This window comes from Canis lupus, chromosome 23, assembly GCF_048164855.1.
Source record: "Canis lupus baileyi chromosome 23, mCanLup2.hap1, whole genome shotgun sequence".
Lineage (NCBI taxonomy): Eukaryota > Metazoa > Chordata > Mammalia > Carnivora > Canidae > Canis > Canis lupus.
This window is the reverse complement of record NC_132860.1, coordinates 36302751-36330739: the sequence shown is the minus strand read 5'-3', so window position 1 is coordinate 36330739 and position 27989 is coordinate 36302751. Positions and strand designations below refer to the sequence as shown.

Here is a 27989-nt window from a genome sequence, read left to right as displayed (position 1 = left end):
ATTATTATGTTATTCAAATAGAATTTGAGCACTGTATACACTATTCATCATCCTGGGATACTGATAAAGTCACCCTTCTCTTGTTACCTCAAAAGACAACTCAACTTCACCTACAATATTATGTCTGAAATCCAGCCCTTCTGCCTTCCCCCAAAAGTCCCAAATTATTTCTTTGATTCCCTGAAGTGATCCTCTTAAGAGGACCAGCACTCCCCAAGATACCAGAGAGGCTCTGAGGCCTGTGCACATGTGGAGACAAAAGCAATCCCTCTAGCTCTGTGCTGCTTTGTCACCTTGTCTCAAAATTACTACAGCTTAGACTGGAAGTCTTAAAAAAACCTCTCACCTCAACACCACCGTTAGCTTCTTTCCTCTCATCCTCAACACTTAGAGTCACCCAAACTCCAGCAAAACCTTCACCCCTAGCATCTTTCTGGCTGAGCTCCACCCACTCCCATCTTTCCCACTAGAAGACAGACAACAAGAATCAGAAACTAAAATTAGCTTAAGCACAGCACTGTATATTTCCAAGCAGGAATGCCTCGACATCTGCATTTGGAGTAAGGGGGATTTCACAGCTTCCCTCAGGAAAATGAGTAGATATATCTGTCCTCTATAGACAGCTTTGGAATCAGTGGCCCATCTTAAAATTGTGCTCAAAGAAACTGTATTTGCTGAGGGGAATTATGAGCATTTTTGACACGTTAAACAACAATGCATTTTGTGTGCATTCCCTCCCTGCCCTCTTGCTCTTTCTTATCAAGGCGTCAGGAACTTGAGGGTTCTCTCTCAGTCAGGGACCCTATTAAACAACTCTAAAGTAAAATCTAACCAAGTAGAACTGATGGTGTTTTTAAAAAGGTGAAGACTTCTTGCCCCAATCCAGACCACTTGAATTCAGGTTTCTGGCCCGAGAGCATGTGAAGCCTGCCCCAGAACTTGTGTGCCTGTTTTAGGCATCTGCTGAATCCTACCTTCTCTAGATTCACTGGCTCTTGGGTCTCTGGCTTTTGCCTCTCCATTGTGGAACCAACTCAAACTTCTCTCCACTTTACTGGACTTGTCTTCATGCCAACCCTAGAGCCCAGCAGCTCCCCTGCTCAGGGACCACCTCAAATAAAAACAGGGTGGCCAGTGAAAAGGCTCCAGGGGAGAGGATTTTCCTCAGCCTCAGCTTCAGAGCCCCACCATCCAAGCTGACCCCTGGCCCACTCGCCAAAGGGTAGGACTTCAGCACGGTGTAGCTACACTCCCCAAGTCCTTTATTCCTATAGATATCCCAGGATGCATAGACATCCCCTGTCACATATAAACTTTCAACCTTTGCAAAGAGTGAGCCTTTGTCATTTCTCCCCTTTTCTTAAAATTTTTCAATGGTTTCTGCCATTTTTCACATAAAGTCCAAAATTCTTAATGTGGCCTACAAGGTTTTATAGCGCCTGGCTCCTGCTGACCCCACTGGCTGCATATACACCGCTTCTCCTTCTCCCATATATTGTCCATCCCAGCCACCCTGGCTTTTTGATTTTCCTCCAATCAGGGCTACTACTCAAAATATTTAGCAACTTGGTACATGCAATTTAGCACCAGTCCATACAGTGAATGACCATAGTTTCACTGCTACAGGATTGTACGGCAGTGGAATCTTCTGGCAACCAGGGTTGTGGGTCACTTGGGAGGGCTCAGGACAGGAATTATTTATTGGCAATCCACAAGGAAGTGTTCCACTTTTCTAACGAAAGGAATAGCCACATTTATGGGTAGAAACTCCCACAGGCACCAGTGTGTGTACTAAATTTCCTCTGCAAAGGAATTCAGAGTGAGCAAGGGCCTTCTATTACTTAAAGGGCACCAGAGAACTTGTGTATTGCCCTAGATTATACTTAGGAAACATCTCCATTGTCTGACATAGAATCTGGCTAATGAATGGTGCCTATCAAAGGAATAAACCCAACAAATTTTAAGGGCATGGTAGCAAAACAAAATTAATTTGCTATTTTCTGATCCATTTCTTAAGTACTCCTTATTGCTATTAACACTCTATATCACAACTTGTAGAGATGCAGCAAGAAGAGTATCGTGAAACATGCACTTAAAGTGCACTATATCATGCACTATTTCATAACTCAACTTTATGCAGCCTTCAAAAGCCTGACCTTCAGTGATACCAGTTCCAATTTTTCTTCAAAGTAATATTTCCACAAATGCATTCTGTATAATACTAGATATGTGAAATGCTCCATGAAAAAAAAGGCTCATGCTCAAATGAAGGATCTGAGAAATCCTATAGCAAATAAAGAAGTGCTATTAAAGCATTTTTTCTAAACATATTTAATTAAAAAATCTTTTTTCCCCTGGAATATGAATTACTATCTAGTAGCATATACTTTTAGAAATTCTGCCTTAAACTAATCTCCAGGAGAACTCATGCAAGTGTTTTATTTGGGAGAAGTAACATGTCCACATTGAAAGATTATTTGCAGAGTTTGAGGTGCAGTGAGGAGAATGTAATCCGAATACCTAAGACCAAAGAGGAAATCTGGAAAGATCCTCATCAGACAAAAATGGAAATGAGGAAAGGGTTTGTGGAGCACTAGATAAAGGATATTCTTTACATAGAACTTATTAACCTATTCACATAAAATCAAGCTGCAGACATGTACTAAGCATCTACTAAATGCCAAAAACTACAAAGTGTTAAGGATCCAACACGAAAAAATATAGTTGTGTCCTTAATGAACAAACAGGCCCATGTGGGGACACACACACACACACACACACACACACACAAATTTCCAATATAGCACAGGAAGTACTGATGGCAAGTTCTGGGGAAGCACATGGGCACAAAAGAGGCTGTCATTAGCCCAGCCCAGGAATGTGAGAAGGCTTTCCACAGGGGATGCTTCCCAACAAGGACTAAGTGAGAACATGGAGAAGTAGGGATAAAATGCCTAATATTTATTGAGTATCTGTTGAGTACCAAGTAATGTAATGTACTATGATTTCAACAAATTCTAGTCATGTTGAAGGCTCAGAGACATGAAATGATTTGCCTAAGATCACACAGCTAATCAGCAGTGATGGTGGTATTTGAACCTCGGTTGCTTCTGATTTCAAAGCTATGCTCTTTCTGTAATGGCAGCCTTCAGAAAACTGATTTTGGGGGTTTGCTTATGTCTGAGGCTGTCCACACTTTAAGTCCATTTAGTGAGAAATACATAAATGCCTAAAATAGTAGAGCATTTGCAAGAAGAGATATGGGCCACCACAGGAAGTCATTGTATATATAGATTCTAAAATTGAGGTGACTTAGAAGCAACATCTAGATTCTCTGAAGCTTGAGGGCAACGACTATGTCTGATTCATCTCTGCATCCCATTGCTTACCAAAACCCAGCTACTGAGCAAATGTTGAATGAATGAATGAAAGACTCATCCTTACCCACTTCTCTGAAGGCAGCTGGGAATCCCAGGGCTCCTCTCAGTTGTATTTATCCAGAAGCATGGGCCAGAGGACCCTTTCTGTCCTGAAGATTCAGAATATCTTAAAACTTTTAGCTTTCTGGCCAATAGAATGTGTTTTCCAAATCAAATCCTTTTCTAATGTACAAATAGGAATTCCAACAGATCAGGAAAATATTAAGTAAATATTCTAATGCTAAATATGTGATGTTTAATTTTTTTAAAAGGATTATATTGGGCAGCCCCGGTGGCTCAGTGGTTTAGCGCCGTCTTCAGCCCAGGGCGTGATCCTGGAGACCTGGGATCAAGTCCCACATTGGGCTTCCTGCATGGAGCCTACTTCTCCTTCTGCCTGTGTCTCTGCCTCTCGTTCTCTCTGTGTCTCTCATGAATAAATAAATAAAATCTTAAAAAAAAAGGATTGTATTTATTTATTTGAGAGAGCCAGAAAGAGAGAGCACAGACAGGGGAACTATCAGAGGGAGAGGGAGAAGCAGACCACTGCTGAGCAGGGATGCTGACGTGGGGCTCAATCAATCCCAGGATCCCGGGATCATGACTTGAGCTGAAGGCAGATGCTTAACCAACTGAGCCACTCAGGTGCCCCGTGGGATGTTTAATTTTAAAATATGTTTATACATTATATGGTCTCATTCATTTGGGGAATATAGAAAATAGTGAAAGGGAAAAAGGGGAAAGGAGAAAAAATGAGTGGGAAAAATCAGAAAGGGACAGAACATGAGAGACTCCTAACTCTGGGAAACGAACAAGGGGTGGTGGAAAGGGAGGGGGGTGGGGGGTGGGGGTGACTGGGTGACGGGCACTGAGGGGGGCACTTGATGGGATGAGCACTGGGTGTTATTCTATATGTTGGCAAATTGAACACCAATAAAAAATAAATTTAAAAAAAGAAAATAAAAAATATTTGGAACTGAAAAATGAAAAATAAAATAAAATATGTTTATAATATTTACTCTTCTTCCAAAAAGATTTTTAGATGAATAAGAGTTCCTCAATAAGCCTCAAGGGGTAAACACTTGATCCTAAGCCTTCTCCACATAAGCATTGAAAATGCTCTATCACAGCTGACCCCCAATAAAGGGAAAACCATGCACAGATCTCAAGTTGTAAGGAAGGAGTGATCCTCAACTGAAAGTGGACTGATTTTTAGTCCAATTTACTTTTGCCTCTGACTAACCTACTTTGCTAGCTAATATCTAATAAGCCTTACATATATGCCTCACCATTTCTATGTATGAGGTCCCTTGCTTTGGACATTATCTCATTTGATCCACATAGCATTCCTTCAGGATAGGTTGGAAAGAGACCATTTACCATTTTATACAGAAAGAAACTGATGAGTTTAGTGATTTTCTAACCCAAGCCAGTTGGACACCAGAGGTAGGCCTCCTATCACAACCAGCTTTTTCACCTGTAATGCTAACTACTCTAGGAATAAGCCTAATGGCAGCATGGTTAATTTATGTGCTGGAGTTCTGGACTCTGGGACATCTGGGTGACCTAAATGAAAAAGGAATTTGTTGAGGAAATAACAAATAGCTCCCTGGATCTTCAGCAAGCCTGAGGATGCAAGATCAGAGGCCGGGGAGAAAATCCTGCTGAAGGACAGTCTGTTAAAGATGCTCATTGAGGCCATCATTCTTGGCCACTTAATACCAGGCCACATTGCTGGAGGTGCTGTATTTAGTATTCATCCCCATTTCTGGTACAGAGCTCCTAAAGCACTTGGAACTTCCTATATGATGAGGGCATTGAATCAAATAATGTATTTAAGCCATTGGCATAGTCTCTAATGAGAACTACTTATTCAGTCATGCATTTATTCATTCATTCACTCATTCATTTATTTGTGCAACAGTTTATTCAGGAGCCATTATGTGCCAGGCATTATTGTAAGTATCAGGAATATAAGAATTGGGGGAGAAAAGAGAAGAAACAGACAAATTGCTGCCTCATAGTGCTTACATTCTAGTGGGAAAAGCAAACAATATATTTTTTTAAGTAGTGGATAAGTAAATTATATAATCCATTAGAAGATGTAGAAAACCAGTGGAAAAACAAGAGGAATTTGGAATGCAGAGAGAGGAGTTGAAATTTAAACAAGGTTGTCAGGGTGGGCCTCAGTGAGAAGGTGGCATGTTAGCAAAGACTTGAAGGAAGGAAAAGTGGGCCGTGTAGTTCCTGACGGAGGACAGTCAGCAACAAGTCTGTGTAAGGTGCACGCCCAGTGTCCTGGGTCCTCTCTGGGGTGGGAGGAGGGAAGAGGAATAGGAGGTGAGGACAGAGGGCTAATGGATGGGTCATAGAGAGAACAGCCTCTCCGCTTCTGTAACAACACGACTTTCACTCTGAGAAACAGGAAGAGCCATGGAGGATTATAAGCAGAAAAGTGACATGATATGAACTTGCTTATATTTTAAGAGGATCACTCTGGCTGCTTGTTGACAGGGAGACCAAGGGACAAGGATGGAAGCAGGAAGCAAGCTTGGAGTCTACATGAATAACCAGCATGAGAGACAGTGGAGGAATGGACAACTGTGGTAGAAGGGGGGAAGTGAGGAGTGATACTGGATTTGTTTAGAAGGGAGAGTTAACAGATCTCCTGAGAGATTGGATGTGAGGAAAAGGAAAAGGAAACCATAGAGGATGACTGCAAGATTTTCTACCTGAACATGAAACAAGCAGAGATACTACTGGTTGAGCTGGAGACTATCTTCCAAGTGGAGAAGGTAACAGGTAGAGACAAACTGAGCCTATAGCACACAAAGGTCCTCCTCGGGGAGAAGAGGAGGAACCAGCAAAGGAGGAGGAATCCGGTAGAACCTGGGAGCTAAGAAGAAAAGTTTTTCCAGAAAGTGGGACCAACTGCTTCAAATGCTGTTGGTCAGTCACCCAAGACAGGAACTGAAAATTAACTGCTGAATTTTAACAGCATAGAGCTTACTGATGCAAATGAAAAAGCAGTGTCTGTAGTATAATCGAGTGAGAATCCTTACAGAACAGATTTCTAAGAGAATAGCAGAGAAGTTCATGGCAGTGATTGCAGTTATCTCCTTTGAGTTTTGCTGAGAAGGGCTAAGTAGAATGGGATGGCCACTTAGAGGGTAGAGTTTTGTTTGTTTTTATAACAACTTTTTAATGTTAATAGAAACAGTATTTGTGTGTCGATGTAGAAGGGGGAAATTAGTGATTTATTTATCAGTTCGCCTAAATATATGTATATTGAGTGGAAGAAATGGAAAACACATCATATACATGACAAATTATTATTTTTTATTCTTTGATTAATTGAATACCTCTTTTTGATCCATTGTGTTTACCATTGAATTCCTGGCTCCTGAACAGGTCCTCGTACTTTGTGCTGAATATGAAAGCATAACTCAAGTACTATGCCGGGTGCTATAAGGAAGAGGGTGTTGAACCAGACATTGATCCCACCTTTGTGGAGTGCTAACCTAGGAGAGAGCCAGCTGAGCATGGTTATAATGCATGGCAGATATGATAGAAAGGAACAATCACATTGTTTTAGTCTTCTCATCCTACTATTTTGTTTAAAATAAATAATAAGTTCCTTGACATCAAGTATAACCTTGATCATCATCACCACCACCGCTGCCACCACCAGCATTCATTCCCCCATATAGAGTGACCGTTCTCAATAGCTGACACACAAAAGGAGAGTCAATGAGCACCCCATTGGCAGCACTCTACCCTTGTATAAGCTATTTCCCTTTCTACTACCCCCAGATTCCCAAGGGACACTTTGGCCTTTGCTTCCTAACCTCTGCCCAGGTTCTATGCAATTGCAGTACTTGAAGCAGCAGCAATCATGGATCATGAGGTATGAACTACCAGCTAGTGCCTAGGTTGGGGGACTCACCTAACTCATGCAGGCTAATGGAAAAGAGAGGAGAGACACATGCAGAATGGGAAAAGGATCCTTCTGAGACTCACATGAAGATCATGATGACATGGCAAACTTTAAGAATAAGGAGTTAAGGGGATCCCTGGGTGGCTCAGTGGTTTAGTGCCTGCCTTTGGCCCAGGGCGTGATCCTGGAATCCCGGGATCGAGTCCCACATCAGGCTCCCAGCATGGAGCCTGCTTCTCCCTCCTCCTGTGTCTCTACCTCTCTCTCTCTCTATGTCTATCATAAATAAATAAATAAATATTTAAAAAAAAGAATAAGGAGTTTTCTCTTTATTTGCCCTCCAGGGCCTCCAGTCTAATGGCAGGTCAGAGCAGGAAGAAGGAGGACAAATTCTTAAATAAGACCATATTAAGAGGCAGAAGGAACTAGGATAATATATGGGATTATAAAGAGAATCTTGGGAAGGAGAAAGGAGTAAGAACAGACAGATGCTACAATAGTTCTAGATACTACAAATTGTTCCCCTGCAGAAAATCCTATCTTACCTTGTCTCCATGGAAATTCCCATGGTGGTGGAGGTTGAGGTGTTCATGTTCTGAAATTACAATGTCTCAAAACTGAATGCCTCAGAACTGCTAAAACCACAATTCCTAACATATAGTAGATGCTTAGTACATTTTTTAAATTAAATTATAAAAACCTATCAGGCAGGAAGGAATAAGGATTATATTTGAAGCCATAGCCTATTATAAATGATTCTAATTATAAAGATCAGTTGCAGGTAGGAAAGTATGCCAGAGATTGGTTTGGTGAAAACTAACCAAGCAAAACATCTGAGATGACCACCAGGTGAACTAATTATTATAAGAGCTTCAAGAGTTCAGAGAAGGGAGAGATTTATTGAACAGGGAGGGAGGCAAAATTAAAGGACATACAAGAGACTGTAAGTGGAGCTCAGATATACAGGGAAACAGCCTCTCCCTTCCTCCCCCATCCCTGTGTCCCCACAGCTAAATAACACCCCATGTTTTTGGTTTGGTCTTGGTTCATTTTCATAAATATTTCTTCAACAGAGTTTGAGTTCCTTGAGGACAGAGTTGTGCCTTGACCATAATTGCGTCCCAGGGCCTAACCCAATGTTAAGCACACAGAGGTGTCCGTGAGTGCTGAATAGTGAATGGAGGAACTTGAAGAAACCTTCCCTAGGGGAAGAAAGATCTTCTGAGGGTTTGGTTGCAAATTTTTCCCTGAAATGCACAGATGACTTTTTTTTTAAGTTGTCAGTGTCATCTAGGATCTGACACATTGCCTCCATTTTCCAACACTTAAGTGTTTGGGAGAGAAAATACTAAGCTGAAAAGGTGACAAGAAAATGACTGAAGTGTGAATCAGTGGATGGTACCCCAAGGGTAGCAGAAGAAGCCACAGTAGTAAACCAGTAGAAAAGAAAATACCCCTTCCTCAGTCCCCAGACCCATGTCATTATCTGCTCCAGGAGAAATGATCTCCAGGGATTCCTTTTACTGAAACATCTACTCTCTTGTCCCCAAAGCCCTGAAGACAAGATAAATCCCTCTGAAGGCAGGCACTAAGGTCTGGACTCTTCAGTCAGAACCGTATCTATCTTGTTGCTTACAAAATGTTTAGTATCGTCGATCTAGTGGTGCTGCATGATAACAAGGATAAAAAATTGATTGTTTCTGAATACTTTCTGGTTTATAGACCAATGTTAGGTTTTAATTCTCAAAGCAAACTTGAAACAGACAGGGGATGCACCATTATTATAATTTGTACTTTTCGTGAAGAAGTCAAGCTACAGAGAAATTAAGTAGTGCATCCAAAGTGGTTAAATTAAATGGGAACCTGGACACTTAGCTGCTCTTTTTTTATATATACACCTCCCAGATACTTTCATATACTGTGGAATACAAACCTAGTACTCGAAGATATGTAGTAAATAGCCTGTTGAGACGGATGTTATTCCTTGAGAATGCCACCAGATGGCAGTAAAAGATTTTGCATAAAACTGTGTACACTGATGATCGCTGACCTGTTTGCTGGGATTTTGCCCTAATTGTATTTTTTTTTTTTAAGGTTTTATTTATTTATTCATGAGAAACACACAGACAGAGGCAGAGACAGAGGCAGAGGTAGAAGCAGGGAGCCCAGTGTGGGACTCGATCCAGGGACTCCAGGATCACGCCCTGGGCTGAAGGCAGATGCTCAACCGCTGAGCCACCCAGGCGTCCCACCCTGATCGTATTTGATTAAGTTTTAAAACTGGTTACCATAATGCTAGATTTTTAAATTATAATTCAGGAATAAAAACTGGATTAAAAACTAAAAGTAGTATGTATGGCTTTGCTTTTTTTTTTTTTTTTTTTTTTTTTTTTTTTTTAATATTGAGGGAGTCCCATTTTTACAAGTAACAAAGCACTGAGAATCAACCAGGAGCTCTTCGAAGCCAAAATTGCTTGAGAAACCTCAAAATGAGAAATGTTATCCCTTTCTTAACAGGGACTGATCAGTGATTCTACTGCTTGAAGGAAAGAGAAGGATCAGTGAAGGGCCAGTAGTAAATCTTCCATATAATCTAATTGCTTGTTATTTCTCTGTGTTAAGTCTACCCTGGAAACAAACTTTCCTGATGTACCATGCTGGAAATGATGCTGTGATCCAAACTACAAACACATTTATTGCCTACATCTCTCATGTTTTTTGTGTAACATAATGACTAAATTGTGGCTCATTTTTTTCATATATCTTTATTCTACTGACACATTTATGATAGAATTAAGGAAGGTATAAACTACATGTTTCTTTCATTCTTCGACCTGCCTTCCTATTCATTGTACATGTGCATGCGTTAGTTATCTCTGAAATTGTGAATGTCACAGGAAAGCATGTTCTTTCTCTGTCTGACATAAATAAGTCTTCATTAGTATCCCCTTTGTGTGTGGTAGACTGTACATTAGGCTCAAAAAGATGGCAGTGGTTTACATCAAACATGTGAAAAAACTTAAATTGAATGTCAGATATCTTTCTCTTTCCCATGTTGGCCAGATTTTTCTCTGTCTGTCCTGATTTCCTTAATCTCTTACTACTTTCAAAGTCATGGTCTTTTTTTTTTTTTTTTTTTTTACATAAAAGAGTACAACTCTCATCTTTCCTTCTTAAAAGACTCTCCTTTCAACTCAGATGGCTCCCCATTGTATTTTATAAAATCATATTCCTCCTTGCAAAACATCTAATACAAGTTATTAAGATAATATATCTATCATTCCCTTACTAACACCTACTTAAACCTTCTGTTAGGAAATGAGATCTCCCACTCTGTTCATTTATCCACCCATCCGTGCCTACAGAAAACTTGATAGGGACTTTCAGTGCCCAAATTACTTTGTTTTATAGGATATAGTGATGACTAAGCCATGTGTCATGTCCTCAAGATGCTTTTAGTCTAGAAGAAATGAGTCAGTTCACACAGAGTTATGTCATAAGAAAAGGACAGAGAGGCCAGGGAATTCCTTCATTGGAGCAAAACCTGACTGGCATTCTGGGTTGGATTTGCACTCTAATTAGTAATAAGAAGACCCTCCCAGATCCTCCTGCAAGCTTAAGATAAACCACCATTTTATCAGATCACAAAAGGAGAGCATGCAGTCCAGTACAGAGGTGAGAAGCCAGGTGCTTAAGAATTCTGAATGCCCTGAGCCCATGAGACATGAGATATGGGACATGAGGTAGGCCTCTGAATTGTAGACTGAGGAATCTGAGATCAAGGAAAAGCAATTTCCAGGTACAGCCAGGTGAAATCTGAGGAAATCCTTGACACACACTTCCCTCCCATCCAAAGTGAAACCAGGGAAACTCATGACTTCTCAAGGCTCTTCCAGCTCCAGCATTCTAGGAATGTATGCTTGAACTTTGTGTTTGGAAAAGGACACACTGAAAGTTTCTTAAACAATTACTTTATAATTAATAACTAGAATTTTCCCTTTAAATAAGGAGCTTTAAAAAACAAAAATAGGGGCAGCCCTGGTGGCTCAGCGGTTTAGCACTGCCTTTAACCCAGGGCCTGATCCTGGGGATCCAGGATCAAGTCCCACGTTGGGCTCCCTGCATGGAGCCTGCTTCTCCCTCTGCCTGTGTCTCTCATGAATAAAGAAATAAAATCTTAAAAAAAAAAAAAAAGACAGAATTTGTTTAAAAATAAATAAATAAAAATAAAAAACAAAAATAAAAAGTGAAGGCCATGCACGCATTTGTGCTTTGTCAGAGTCCACTGGTTATAAATTAGTCATGAGAATAAGGGCTAAATTCCCCCATATAGATTTTTTAAATTTTTGTCTGCCCCCATCTCTAAAACCCTCATTTCTCTATTATCTAACCTCATTTAGCATCATGTCTTTCCTTGGAATAATCCCCCCACCCGATATCCTTCTGAATAACTTCTATTAATCCTTCAGATTTCAGGGTACTTGTTATACTCTCAAAGTGCCTTCTCATGTCTCCTCTCTCATATCCCACCCCAGCCTCCCTGACACACAGAAACATACCCAGGTTAGAGTTTCCTAATGCACACATATACCCAGTTCTTTCCTTATCACGCTTGCCATGCTAATTTGCAATGACATATTTAATACTCCATTTTTCTCACTGGTGTAAGCCGGGAAAATGTCTGTCTTGAGCTTCTGACACATAATAGATATCCTCTAAATAGTTACTAAATGAGTAAAGTTAGGTTATTACTTTAAATCAGTAGGTTCTTTGTGAAGACAATGAAATGATGCATAACCACTAATGCACGACTTAGTACATCTAGATTGTGCAGGACACAGTGCTAAGTACTGTCCCTATAGGTTGGCTCTTAACTTATTACCAAATTATAGGAATATATGTAATGTAACAGTATCTAAAGAATGTTTATAAGATTGTGCCTAAATATCTCAAAAATAAAAATGTCAAAAACGTAGTTCCGTCTTTGGTATAACAACCACTAGAGGGCAATGAAAGCAAATGTTGAACATCTTTTAAAGGGCAAACAATTGCAATTTTTTTCTAAATAAAATCTAGATAGATGATCTCTCTTATGTTTGGGGTAGTTTATAGGACCTCTAGGCTGTAGTTTCTGTGATTACAGGTTTAAGTTATAATTACTTCTGTCGTGTGGTATTAAAGCCTACATTATCTGTGATAATAATATCACCTTATATTTTGTGCATTATCTAATTTGAACTTCACACAAAACTAGCGGGGAATATATTCTTCCAATGGAAAAACAGGTTCCTATAAGAAAGCAAACTACCGACACCAATCCTATAAGTACTTGTTGACTGTTCCCACTTACCAGGCAAGCAAAACTCCTTGCCCAGGCAGACAGTCTAGGAAAATACAGTTCCCAAAATTAATTGCACCAGTTTAGAATAGAGACATCTGGTAGCAACTCCTTAGAAAAAGATTCTTTGGTTTTAGGTGACCACAGGTAGCCATCTGATAAGCTGCCACAGTGTCTATCTAGAAGCTAATTACAGCAAGTTAATGTTGGTGCCTTGGAAGGGGACATGCTTCTGGACTCTAGGCTGAATGTACATGATATATTAGAAAGTGGAAGGAAAGCTGGGATGCCTGAAGAGGGAGAGATCAAGGCAAATGAAGTTAGATATAGGGATTCTTCTTTTTTTTTTTTTTTTTTTTTTTTAGATACAGGGATTCTTAAGCATGTTTGCTCTGGAGTCAGAAAGGGCAGTTCTAATTTGGCATACACACTAAAAATCGAAAACTAATAAATCTAGGGATCTATGTTGGCTCATTATGCATTTCAAACATGAAAGTCAATATGTATTTGTAAAATGGTAGAACTCAGGATTCACTTGCTAGAGAAGCCCTTGACTGCCTCTGTCTGAGCAGACATGAGAAGTCCTTTCTGCAGGGCCCCATAAGGCCTAGAAGAGGTGGGGCTGGCCTCATGCAGCTGTAGTAGCCATCTCTTGTTCATCTCTTGAGTTGCCATGAGCAGGGCTATGGGAGTCCTACGAGTTAGCCAGAGAGTGGGTGCTGCAGGAGGGTATTTCCTTGGCCCAGGGAAAGCTCTGTGTCTCCTGTGGGAGACAGATATCCTGCCTGGGGCTCAGCTAGCCCTGCACCCTCATCTCTAAGATGGCAATGTCAAGTATAAATATAAACTTATAATGGAGTTTACTTACAATTCATTGCAATAAGGTCTCCATTATAGGAACCAGATTGGCTAGAATAGCCTGTGCTATCACTATTTTATTAAAAGGCTTGAGTGATGAACTTGTCTTTGTGAATGTTGCTGAAAGCAAACTGAAAGGTGAGACAGTGGATCTTAAATATGGCAGTCCTTTCATGAAAATGCCAAAATTGTTTCCAGCAAAGATTGCCTTGTTACTGCAAGCACCAATTTAGGGATTATCACAGCAGGTGCACACCAAGAATAAATCTACAGGCCATGTCAGATGTACAGATGTATTTCTTAGTTCACACACCACAGCTGAACACAAACACCGGTCATTTGCAAAACACTTGGAAGAGGGAGTTGGAAGAAATGAAGTATTTTTATTTGGTTAAGTTAAAGGACAGAGAAAGTAAATGTCCTTTACTTACTAGGGGGAGTTTCAGAGAAGTAGGATTTGAATTGGGTTTCCCAAGGCAAGGGTGACAGTATAACAAGTGGCTATCAAGAAGGTAGAGCTTTCTCAGCCCAGTAGAGAGCATGGACAGAAGTTCAAAAGCTACTGGTAAAGGATACTAATGGCAACACTGGAAGTACTTGTCTGAATCACTGGTTTTGGAAACCTCTACCCCTGCGTACATTTTCATGTCTTCATTTTAGTTTCCTTTGAACATTTTAAACACTTCTTCTCCCACATATCCTCTCACACTTCTCCTACGCACTCCCAATCCTCTGACTCTCCCACATACGTAGCCAAAAAAAAAAAAAAAAAGTAAATGAGATTTCTCTCTCTCTCTCTCCTTCGTACTAATTTCCTCTAATCTTTTGTTCAGTAATATGTCACAGTCAGAACAAGTTTCAGCTCATTAGCTGACATTCTTATGTCGTCCCCTTGAAATAGTCAAGGATTTACTCTTTTTCTTAATAGCCAACAATAAATGAGTTTTAATGTCTCTTATCCTTTGCCTGAGGCTGAAATTTCCCCAGCATCAAACTCAAATTTGAGCCATCTAAAACAATTCTGGAAAAACAAAATGAGGCAGATTTATTTTACCATTTTTTCCTTAATCTAAAAAGCAAATGACATATATTTTGCCCATTACACTTTTTAAAACCAGGAAATAATCCCCCAAAGCAAATTTTAAATATTATATGCCATTCATATTAAAAAGTATAAAATTAAAATTTGCTTTTAGTAGTATCATCCACTAATAGCATTAAGTTGAACCATGCAAAATTGTCACTTTTGTAGGTCAAATCAAATACTGGCAATTTTGTATGGTTAAAACTAATATTCAAACTAATATGGATTTGTATCCATCTAGTACTCATAGAATCCCCACAGATGTCTCAGTCCTTCATCTTTTGGTTAGAGATTACAGCCATAGATGTAGAATGCAAAGAGTCTTCAGAGGGGTTAGGCCAAAAAAGCTGTTTGTATTGGTTTACTTATTTGAAAAGAATATTAAGGCAGGAATGTTTTCTAACTTTCCATATTCAAAGCAACAACCACCATTCATTGAGTAGTTTTTGTATCCATCATCTTATCTTATTCAGTTCCAAATATTACTGTGCAACTCTTTGAGAGTAGATATTCCTGTCATCACTTCATAGATGTGAAAATATAGTCTCAGAGCAGGTAGCTTGTTCAGAATCACACGGTGGGTGTAAGACAGTGCCAAAATTCCACACTTGAATCTAGTGGACAAAACCCACACTCTTTCTCTTCCATCACACTATAAATCTGTCACTGATTTGTTTTTTAAGATTTATTTATTGATTTTGGGGAGACAGAGAGTGTGCATGCACGTGCATGTGGGGGGGAGGGGTGGGGGGGCAGAGGGAGAGAGAGCATCTCAAGCAGACTCCTCACTGAGTGCGATACCCAATGCAGGGCTCAGTCTCAAAATCCTGAGATCATGAGAGAGAAGTAAACAGTTCTCCAAAATGAAATACTGATTCTCATCAGTACTTAATAATATAGATACATGTTAAGTTTCTTGCATAGAAACTTTGAATTTCTACAATTACAATCTTTGAGATGAAATCCTATAAGATAGGAGATCCTCGTTTAGAGGATACAACAGAGGCTGTATCTAAATAACCTTGGCATCCTTAAGACATGCCATAGGACCTGAAACATAATTAAATCTCAGATAGATGCTTCTAGAATGAGTTTTTGAATGAGTAAATAAATGAATGACTTTTATAATAGAAGTAAGCAGAATAACTACATAGCTCTTTGTGGAATCAAATATCTTACAGTATATATGTTTTTTAACTGCATGATTGAATCACAGAATCATAACTCTGAATGGAACCTCACAGACTCCTTTGCACAATGTTTGTGTGTTTAATAAATGAAGGAGCTAAAGTACAACATTCCAAAGCTAATTGGTGACAAAATCCTGTCCATTGAGCATTCTGGAAAACATACCAGTCTCTGGATTTTGCCACCTATTGGAACATAAAAGCACTAATCTAAAATAGGGAATTATCCTATGTATGTTTTGATTCCTAGGATAAATACATATGTGTATATATGACTATATATATACATATAGAACTAAGCGCAGGACAGCTTGCTTTCTTTAAGGAAATAATAAAGTTAATTGTTTTATTGCATACGTGTAATTGTTAAAGATCAATATTAGCCAGGAATATCATGCCTGTAAGGCAAAAGGTTTTTTTTGCTTAGAGAACTCCACCCATTTACTGATTTTGGGGTATATTCAAAGTCCGGAAAGGAAACTTACGTGGCCAGACACCCATAAGCCAGCTTTAAAGAAGAAAATAAAAGGGTAAATTTTCATAGATAAAACAGATACTTTTACATATGTTATCCTAAAGAACACATTGTACAATTATACACACTTGTCTTGGTGATTTATTATTTTTACCTACATCTATTTTATCTTTTATTCATTGAAAAAGTCATACCTTTTGCCTGGTTTCCCTTTCTCATGATACCTGGCTTTTAGAAGGAGCAATATTTAAAACCTGTATATTCTCTGCAAATGGGTGGTATGTGTGCATAATCACCTATTGTCATCTAATGTTCATGGTTTTCAATCAACACTTTCACATTTCCAATGTGACTTTTCCCCTAAGTGCTTCTTCAACCCCATACTTTGTATCTGGGGCATATACTAAAATTCTATCAACACAATGATGTTTTCATGCTTTTAAGAGGGAATGATTTTTTTGGTGAAGGATGGATAGGAAATGGAGGTTACCATGAAGGTGATGTAAGCCTTGAACTATGCCCACATCCAAAAGCCCAAATTTAAGCTGCTGTTAAGTGGCTGGTGCTAGGTAAGGAGCTGGGGGCAAATGGGGAGGCAACTTTGGAATCTAGATTATTTAGGTTTTAGCAGCAATGTTAAAAAGGAGGGCAAACATTCTATTAGTTTCTTGATAGGCAACAGCGCTCTGCATTAGAAAGAACAAGTGGGTTTTTTTAAAAAAAGGTTTTCCAGCAGTTCCAGGGCTCTATAAATCACAGGGAGCTTCCCTAGAAGCCCAATGAAGAAAAACCCTAAGTTAAGGCTTATCCTTGCCTTAAAGGAGCCACAGAGCATCAAATATAAACAAGACAGCCTGAAGCAGCACTTGGAAATGCAAGCAGAGATGATTTTATTTCATTTTCAGAGCAAGCTCTTCTGGTTTGCCTATAGTTGACAGCCAAGCCAGTGTTTTAGTTGTACTAACGGTAGAATAAGGAAACTTTTTAATTTCCTATTAGTGTAATTACAGGGCTCTCGCAGAAAGTCGGCTTGCACTTCAGATGCAGAATAAAATTCCGCTTAGGTGGTGAGCGCTGAGCCGTAGGCTCCTCGCCACGGAGCAGGAGAAATCGACCAGCGGAGGGAAAAGAGGACGTAGCCGGGGAGTGGAGGCGGGGGGCGGGGGGGGGGGGGGCGAGAGGGCGCGGCGGCGGGAGGGCGCGGAGCCGGCCGCGGCGAGGGAAGGCGGGGGAAGCGACGGGACCGTGGCCGCGGAGGCAGACGCGGCGCCGGTGAGGCCCGAGGGCGCGGGAGTCGGAGCCGTGGCGCGCCTCGGGGGGCCCGGCCTTGGGGCGCGGGGCGCGGGGCGCGGGGACTTCGCCCGGCGGCCGGACGTCTGGCAGGCGAGGGAGCAGCACCGGGAGGCTGCACGCGACTAGGCTGCCGAGGGGAGCCGAGGGCAGGGGCCTCCAAGAACCTGGAATTCCGTGCGTGGGCTCCGCGGCACTGCCAGCCCCAGGAGCGCCGGCGGCCGGCCGGGCGGGAGGGAGGTGCTCCGCCGGGGACCGAGCCCGAGGTCGCGGCGGGTCCGGGGGGCGGGGACCATCGCGGAGCTCGCGGGGATGCCCGGGGCGTCGGAGCTGCTGCCGCAGGGGCCGGCCCGCGCGGGGACACCGGGAGGGGAGGGCGGCTGCGGCTGCACCACACGCGCCCCGGCCCCGCCCGGCCGTCGAGGCGCACGCAGCTACCTTAGAAGTCATCCTTTTGTGACATCTTGGGATGGGATGGGATGGGCTGGGCGTGGGGTCAATGCAGCAGCACCCTGGCATTGGTGGCGATCAGAGGAACTGAGGCCGGAGCAGCCAGGCTCACAGAGAGAGCAGCCAGAGTCTAGGGAGAAGGACACAGCCTGTATAACACACATCGGAGCTCTAACCCACTTCTGCGGGGTCAGAGGCTTTTAACCTCTCTGTGCCTCAATTTCTTCCTTTTTTAAATTATTTTTTATTTTTTAAGGTTTTATTTATTTATTCATTCATAAAAGACAGAGAGAGAGAGAGGCAGAGACACAGGCAGAGGGAGAAGCAGGCTCCACGCAGGGAGCCCGACGCGGGACTCGATCCCGGGTCTCCAGGATCACGCCCCGGGCTGCAGGCGGCGCTAAACCGCTGAGCCACCCAGGGATTCCCTCTTCCTTTTTTTAAAAGCTGACCTTAGAAAAGTTCTTGGAAGGATTAGCATTAACAAGCACAGCATAGTACCCTCTTGCTCAAGATTTGGTTACTGGTATTACCCTTATCAGTAACTTCTTTGCCCCCACAGTTAAATTTCTGGTCACAGTTTGAAGAAAGCCAATTTTACTGGATTTCTTCCTTCTTTGTTCCTCTCTCTTTTCTTTACTGTTCTCCTCAATTTTTTCCCCCATCCTTCTCATTATTTACTGAGCATTTACTTTGTGACAGGAACCAAACCATGGCAGTGGAACCTGATTTCTTGATGTTTTTTTTTTTCTCTCAGGCAGAGTGGCTTTTTGGCTTTGTTCACATCCAGAGCTCTGGCAACTAACCATGGAAACTCACTTCGCTGGGGAGTTGTTTTCTGTGGGGAGCAACATTCTGTGCGCTAAATTGGGAGGGCTGGAAGGAGGGAATTGGTTAGTAATTAGAAAAATTTAAATGACTGAAAATACCTCTCTGACTGTGTAGATGGAAAATTTTCTGATGTTTACAATATTCACTTGGGACTGAAGGTAAAAGATTACACACAGTCTTGGCTGCTTTTAAGAAGCCCTGATACATACTTGAGAGAACAAATACAGTGATGAAAGAGAGATAATTCCAGAGGATGCAGTTCTTCCTCACCCTTTTGATTTTATGGAGTTTGCCGTTTTAGAGAGTTTTGAACTCTATCTCTTGCTTCTTCTGGTTTTACCAATGATGAGAAAGAAACTTTTCATAAAATCATTGACTTTGAGAATTAAGGTTCTATGTTGTGTGGTCTACTTCCCTGAAGAGGCCACATTCAAGATGGCAGCTCCAACATAAAAAAAAATGCCCATCCTTAAAGAAAGGATCCTTAAGATCCTCCTTGTCATTATCCTGCATATCCCCTCCAGTAACTCTCCTGTCTTCACTTTCTAGTTTGTCTCCTTTTCCTTATTAGCCAATGGAATTGGCCACCAAATTTTTGGTTAATGATGCTTCCTTAGAGGAAAAGGAGTCCTTGGGAAGCTTAAGACCTCTTCAGAGTAGAGGAAGAGATTCATGAGGCACATGTAAGTGTAATCACTCTAAATAATAGTTTATGAGGAAGGAAATTTGTGCCCCATCCTGGGAATACAAGGAAAGTAAAACATTGGCTAGGACAGCCTTCATAGGGCTTATGGTCTAGTTACTGACACTGATTCATTTAAAAAAAAAAGTAATTTAAATTGAAAAAGAAAGCAGGGATCCCTGGGTAGCGCAGTGGTTTGGTGCCTGCCTTCAGCCCGGGGCGTGATCCTGAGACCCCGGGATCAAGTCCCACATCAGGCTCCCTGCATGGAGCCTGCTTCTCCCTCTGCTTGTGTCTCTGCCTCTCTCTCTATATCATGAATAAATAAATAAATAAATCTTTAAAAAAAAAAAGCAAATTACATAACACTGCTGGTGTGATCTATTTTTGAAGACAGTAACTATATAGGAAGATAAATATAAATATTTTTGCACCTATATACATTCAGTCACTGATATGTATCTAGTATTATTCTAGACATCAGGACTATAGCTTTCCCCACACTTATCCATGTGTGGGGAAAAATGCATAAAAGTTATATATTCAATTTATTACCAGTGGTTACTTGAAAGTTAGAATTGAAAAAAGAGATGTACTTTCCTTGCTGTTCTTTTGCATTATTGTAATTATTTATTTATTTATTTATTTATTTATTTATTTTTAAGATCTTATTTATTTATTCATGAGAGACACAGACAGAGAGTGAGAGGCAGAGACACAGGCAGAGGGAGAAGCAGGCTCCATGCCCGGAACCCGATGTGGGACTCAATCCCGGGACTCCAGGATCATGCCCTAGGCCAAAGGCAGGCAGTAAACCGCTGAACCACCCAGGGATCCCCTATTGTAATTATTTAAAATGAACTTGAGGGGCACCTTGAGGGTGGCTCAGTCGGTTAAGCATCTGCCTTTAGATCAGGTCATGACCTTGGGGTCCTGGGATCGAGGCCCATGTTGGGCTCCCTGCTCAGCAGGGAGTCTGCTTCTCCCTCTGCCTCTCCTTCTGTGCTCTCTCTCCCTCTTGCTCTCTTAAATAAATAAATATTTTAAAATATAAAATAAAATGAACTTGAATTCTATACTTAACAAAAATAATAAAGCACTATAAGGGGACAAAAATCCATATAATAATGCCAGGTTATGAGACTAATGGCCAAGTGAGTGTACAGACCATTAATAGGAGGCCTGGAAACGTAGAACTTGATGAGGACACGAAGGAAGATCGAAACTTTAGGTAATCCTAAGGAACAGGAAGCATGACAGGGAGAAAGAGGTCCATAAGGAATGGTGTTGGGCTAGGAATGTGCAGGAAGCTTCTGGTTGCAGCAGAGGGTTTTCTAGGGAGAGGAGGTATGTAATAATATGGGGGAGCAAACAGTAGCATTCTCATCTGACCTTTGCCACAAATACAGAGGAGCATGCAAGTGACTTCATTTCCTGGGCCTCAGTACTCTTACCTGTGAAATGGGAGGAATGACAAGATCAACTCTCATGTTCCCTTACATCAGAGAAATCTATGGTCTTATGAGACTAGAGAGAGGTATAGTAAAAACCAGATTATGCAAAATCTTAAAAAGGAAGATACAAAATTTTCACATAACCAACAAACAGTGAGGAACTTAGAAGAATATGAGCATCTGCATCATATGTAAAATGTGAAAAACAGTATGTAAAGAAAAGTAGACTGTCCATGATATATAGGATGGCTGTCAAAATAATAGGAATAGAGAAAACAGAAGGAGTAATGGAGGGAGAGAGAGACAGAGTTTAAAGGAAGGTTTGCTGGTCAATCAGAAGTCTAGTTCACAGGGCGCCTTGGGTGTCCAACTCTTGGTTTTGGCTCAAGTCGTGGTAGGGTTGTGAGATCAAGCCCTGCATCGGACTCCCCCTCAGCCTGGAGCCTGCTTGGGACTCTCTCTCCCTCTCCTTCTGCCCCTCTCCCCTCTATAAAATAAGATGAATAAGTCTTAAAAAAAAAAAAAAGGTCTACTACACAGTAATGGATTGTATCTTGATAAATAAAAACAATAACATGAGTTTTGTTTTCATGATACTGAAAGAAAAGAATAAAGGAAAAGTTATTTGCACAGAATACCAGCTAATGATTCCAGCAGAAATGGAGAAGTAGAAAATCACCAATTTCCAACCCTAAGTAAAATAGTTGTTTTAGGCAAGCATAGTCAATAGATGCTAAGAAATATTGAGATGAAAGTTTATTGAGAAAAAGGATAGTCATGTGGTCTCAAAAAATTACCCTCCAGATTTGCTGGAGGTGTCATTCTAAAGGTGCCCTTATTTTATATTTTATATATTATATAAAAATATTTTATAAATATTTTATTTATTTATTCATCAGAGACACAGAGAGAGGCAGAGACACAGGCAGAGGTAGAAGCAGGCTTCATGCATGGAGACCAATGTGGGACTCCAGGATCCGGGGACTCCAGGATCACACCCTGGGCGGAAGGCAGATGGTCAACCGCTGAGCCACCCAGGCGTCCCTAAAGGTGCCTTTAGAGAGATCTGGTGGTCCTTAACCAAGTGACCAAAATTACTATCACCAATAGTGAGCCTCACATTTTAGTCTTCCTAATGTGATACAGTAAGAATTACACAATGTTACTCACTAGATTTTGATAAAATTGTTTGATTCTGATCAGGAAGAAACAGACAAAACCAGAATGTATTTAGTCTTTAAATATCTACTTTGAACTCTTAGAGAAAGAAAAAAAGAAAAGAAAAGAAAAAACTCAGGGTCATAAAGAAGAAAAAGAAGGTGGTTTTTTAGGTTAATAATGAGTAAAGACATAACCAAACACAATTGATAAACCTTGATTCAACCCTGGATTGAAGAAAAAAAAAAAGACATTTTGAAGAACAACTGAGAAAATTTGACTAGGTATAGTATATTGGATGGTATAGAATTGCTGTTACCTTTTTTGATTTAGTAATGATAATGTGTTTGTGCAGAAAATATCTTTATAGTGAGGAGATGCCTTGCTGGTATGTTAGGTTTGGAAGTAGCAGGATGTCTGCCATATATTTCTGAGGGTTCAGAAAAAACAAATGTGAATGTTTATGTGTGTATCGGCAGGCAGAGGAAAGGGAGCCAGAGGGAGAGAGAACAAATGTGCCAAAATATTAACAATTGCTGAATCTTGAGGAAAATGTCTTGATCTTTATGTACAGTTCTTCAAAAATTTTCTGTAGTTTGTAATTTTTCAAAATAAATAGTTGGAAGGGGGTCTATTGCAGTAGTCTAGATGGAGATTTAGAGCTAGAGTAGCAAATTAAAAAAAAAGAAAAGTAAAAATATTTTGAAGGGACAATAGATGAATAAATATCATTTCTCAGCAATAGTGGTAAATATAATTCGATTTCTATTCAGCATTTGTGCCTGTCAGGTCTCCTCCCCTTCATCTAATTGTATAACAATTGGAAAGAGGATTCAAGAGTCCTTGACACAGTTTCCCTGAACTCGGAAAACCTGTTTCCTGGGAGCTTTTAGGCAGTGAGATGATAACCTTATTTTTAGGTAAGGAATAAGTAGGAGAAATGACGATGTAATTATAGACAACAATCAGATGCCAAGATACACATAAGCACAAACACAAAAGAATGTCATTATCCTGAAGAACTATAGTGAAACAAACATCAGGTGAGTTCTGCACGCAGTAGCTAGAGTTAGAGTTCTGCATTTCATGGTTTTTGACCAAGATAATTCCACTAGCACCTTATTCCTACTGAAGCCTTTCAATACTTTAGAAACGGACTATTTGACAGATATAACCGGTTTTTTCTTCCATTAAAATTAATTTTAATGCTTATGATTAAAGTCATCCATGCAAGGGGAAAAGAAAAGAAACCAAGAACCTCTTCCATGTATAATCTCATTGAGGTTCATTTGGAATTAGCATATCTATGTGTATTTCTTATTGTAGGTGCGACTGCATTTTTTGAAAGGACAATTTTTCACTGCATGTGACTGTACCACATTTTGCAGAACATTTAACATGCCTGCGCCTTGCACAATTAATGTCAAAGCTCACCCCAGACTCTGACATTTTAAGAACAAAGAATATCCCCCCTCCTCCACATTTCCATGCCCAGTGGAGAACTGCTCTTAGATCCTAAGCCACTGAGGGCAGAGCCATTGCTTTCTTCACCAATACATTCCAAAGCTCCGTACAATGACTGTCACAAAGAAGACGATCAGAAACTCTCTGTTCATTGACTTTATGTAATGCATGAATATTTGATTATAACTTACATTTTTTCTATAAACGTCACTGTGATTCTAGTGTGTCTTGGCAACCCTTTTTTTTTACTGTCAAAGTAACACAAATCTCAAATTCAGTAGTTAAAACTTTTCTTATATAACTTTGAAAATTGTTATAAGACAATACATGTTCACTTAAGGATTATTCAGGCACTACTAAAGACTGTAAAATAAAATGTAATCTCTTCTTTCCTCTTCAGCATTACCCCAGTCATCATGGCCTCAAGACCATAGCCCACTAAAGCCTCTCTTAGCATTTGGTTGTGTAGCCTTTCAGGCATTTTCTATATCATCTATCTATCTATCTATCTATCTATCTATCTATCTATCTATCATCTATCTCTCTTCCTTCCTTCCTTTTTCTTTTAATAATCAAGGTTATCTATATATGTATAGTTTTGTTATAGTTCTTTAATTTAGCAATATACCACAGATATTTGTTGGTATGAGAATATTAGGCATGTATGCCCTTGTTTTTAATGGCTACATCATATTCCCTAATACTTTATTTAATCAATTCCCTATTGATGATTTTTTATGATGTTTTTAACAGTAGATTAAATTTAGCAATAGTTCAATATCAGAAACCCAGAAACCACAGAAAACTAATTTTTTTTAAAAAAATGACTGAGCATTTGCAGTCAGCCCCTTGATTTCAAAAGTAAGAACATGCCAAGCAAACTCAGAAGGTTGCTTTTATTACCACCATCCATCAAGGAAAGGCCTCAGCTTCAAATCTGACACTAACCTGAGGGAATCCATTGGCCTGGGAAGCACACACATCCCATCCCAGAGTAGAGGGCTTAGAGTGTGAGATACAAAGCAGATCTCAGAAGGTAGAAGTGTAGCCTCACACCCCAAAGTTTTACCTTTTGCCTGAGCAGTTTGGGGGCATGGGTGATTTGCAAGTGAGTGATTCCCTAGGAACCATGTATTCAGGGGAATTGAGACATGGGATGGGGGCTTCAAGGTTGTCATATCTACAGCTTTACATAGCTGAGAGAGACACTTGTACCAACAGACACCCATGCCTAAAGTATGTAGACAGAACCCTGGAATGAAGAAAATGGGTCTATTGTAGGTGGTATGGGCCACTGTTTCCATGTTCATGTATTCCCTCCCAGAGCATATCTTAAAGAAGGCTCCAGAGCCATTTCACTATCACCTATGTCCTCATTGGTGATAGAGGCTCAAAGGGCCAGAGATTTTTGTAAAGCATAAGAGTAAAAGTACAACTTGAGACTAAAATCAAGTATATATGATGAAGGAGCAGCTAGAGTACATAGAGGACAAGGAGCTACATCTCCACAGAGCTGCCTGCATCTGACTGAGCATCTGTCATTAGAGAATTTTTTAAGAATAAAGATTCTTGGGGGCAGCCTGGGTGGGTCAGTGGTTTAGTGCTGCCTTCAGCCCAGGGTGTGATCCTGGAGACCCGGGATCAGGTCCTACGTCAGGCTCCCTGCATGGAGACTGCTTCTCCCTCTGCCTGTGTCTCTGCCTTTCTCTCTCTCTCTCTCTCTCTCTCTGTCTGTCTCTCATGAATAAATAAATAAAATCTTTAAAAATAAATAAATAAAAATTTAAAAATAAATAAAAAAGATTCTTGGACCCCACCCCCAAGGATTCAGATTTAGTGACTCCAGTTTAATCAACCATTCTCCTGCATAAAGGACAAATTCCTTCTGAAAAGGACTCTGATCAGCATTTGGCTCATAATAAGTATGCAATAACTGGTGGTCAGATTTTAATTACTTAAATAAAATAATGTGATCTAGTAGCTATCATTTATTAATTCAAGGAGTATTGTGAAATATCTGCGTAGTATTGTAGGCCTTAGAAGTATTGAGGCAAAAGAGACAAAGGTCCTATTCACAGGAAGCTATTCTTGGGGTGGGTGGGATAATCACAAAATATCAGGTGGACCTAAGTTTCATAAGAAATTGAAAAAGGGTGTTAAAGATAGGCTACCAGCCTACTTTATTTTTTTTTATTTTTATTTTTTTACCAGCCTACTTTAAAAGGGACAGTCTTTAAGCTGAGACTTATAAAAATAAGGGGTCAAATATAAGAATTGCTAAGGAAGACAGTTGGTACGAGTGACCCAAGGCTGGAGGGAAATTGGACTTAGGTGAAGCAAATCTAAAGCCCTTGTGCCTGTGAAATAGTGAGGGAGGCAGAGGCCAGAATGAGATAGAATGAGAAGGATTGGTCAAGGTCAAGGCAAGTTGTTTGGATTGTATCCAAAGTACACCAAGAAGTCGGTGTAAAAAAAAAAAAATTAGCAGGAGAGAGGCATGGTCTGATATACATATACATATTTTGAAAAGATCCCAATGGTTGTTGGGCCAAAAAGGATAGAGGGGGCATGGGGGGCCAGTGTGAGAGCAGAGAGCCCAATCAGGGGCCTAGTGCAATATACCTGGGAGAAGTGGTCGCTTTGCCAAGAGGGATGGGGGAGTTGGAAAAAAGTGGACTTGCAATATGGTTTGGAGCTAGAGTAAACAGACATGCTGATGGATTGCATGGCCAGGTGGGAAAGAAGGAGAATTAAGATTGGCAAGTAGGTTCTTGGCTGAGTGGTTTGAGTGGTGAATGGTCGTATTACTCCTTTGCTGAAGGTGGCAAAATTGCCCAGACACAAGTTCAGGAGAAAATTAAGAGTTTGAGTTTGAGGGACGCCTGGGTGCCTCACTGGTTGAGCATCTGCCTTCGGCTCAGGTCATGATCCTGGGGTTCTGGGATCAAGTTCCTCATCAGGCTTCCCACGGGGAGCCTACTTCTCCCTCTGCCTATGTCTCTGCTTCTCTCTGTGTATCTCTTATGAATAAATAAATAAAATCTTTTTTAAAATGTTTTATTTTGAGCATGGTAAGTTTGAAAAATTTTAGACATCCAGCTGGAGAAGTGAAGTAAGCACATAGATTTACAAGTCTAGAGTTAAGAATCAGAGGTAGAAATACTAGTATCATCTTGTATTTATATAAGATGTTATAAGGAAGACTTCAACTATTTTTGCTTACATACTCTTGCAATATATTCTTGTACTCAAAACACAGGAATCCTGTTATTTATTGTCTTAGCCTATACTAAATTGGGTTTGAAAAATTATGTTATATATGTGAGATTATATGTATAAATATATAATGTAAATATAAAAATACATAAAATAAAATTATATATAAATGTATAATATATAAGTATATAATAAAAGTATGTATAAATATATAATATATAATTATGTAATAAAAACATATATATAAATATTTGGATTATTTTTAGTTAAAGTCTTCAAAATGATCAGCTCTCTATATGTCCTGGTAAACTAAAACATTTTTCTTTTTTTTTTAATACATGTTTATTTTTGCATCAGCAAGCCAAATTTAAAAGGGATGTTAATTTTAACTGCCAAGCTGTGTAAATATCCAGTATCAGTTTTTCATTCTGCCTCTGCTCCAGGTGGATTCTGGTCTTGAGCTCTCATGCAGCTACTGTCAGAAATGTTATCACTCTGCAACAAGCGCAACAGCCTCCAGGAGGAAAAAGAAACTTAATTAGAAATTTCCACTTCAAACACAATTTATAGTTTATTCACTCTGAGACATGCTGGAGGGTGTTTGGAAAGTTATCACTAAATGAACTGTTTGCTTTTCTCACGTTGTCAACAGAATACATATTGAGCATGGAATATATTTGTTTATTAAACACTGGATGGGGGACCTCAGTGATTTAGTATAAGGCTCTCTTTCTATATGAAGAAACTGAGCCCCTGAGAGGGAAATAGACTCCCAAAGTGAAATAAGCTAACAGCAGGGTGAGACTGAAACTCAGGACTCATAATTCCTAAGGCAGTGCTTTCCAGAGTGCCATTCTCCCTCTTTCAGTACCTATAACCCTAGTACTTCTCATTGCTCTGCTGAGTCTTTATTGAGATAATTTTATACTAGTCCAGGTCATCCTCTTTGTGTGTGTCAGGGGAGGTGTCAATAATAGCTAATAATTATATATCCTTATTATATAGCAGGCGCTATTGCTAACTAATCTGACCTTCGTACAGCAAGCCTCTTCTACAGCTGGGGCTAGTCACATCAGGGTACTGACTGACCTTAAGGATCCCCAGACTAAATTGATTATTAACATTAATTATTTCTCTAAGCTTCAG

The 27989-nt window shown here is 40.1% G+C and overlaps 1 protein-coding gene across 31 annotated transcripts in view; it reads left to right on the top strand.

Annotated features, from left to right (window-relative positions):
- The window catches only part of DLG2 (discs large MAGUK scaffold protein 2), a 1975849-nt gene that overhangs the window by 1629994 nt on the left and 317866 nt on the right, over nt 1–27989 (top strand). Inside the window, exon 1 of one of the 31 annotated variants that reach the window (XM_072794874.1) lies at nt 17517–17570. The exons of the other annotated variants lie outside the window; for them this stretch is intronic. The gene's annotated coding sequence lies outside the window, so the exon portion shown is untranslated. Of the gene's footprint in view, nt 1–17516; nt 17571–27989 lie in introns of those variants that run through there. 31 annotated transcript variants of the gene reach the window in all.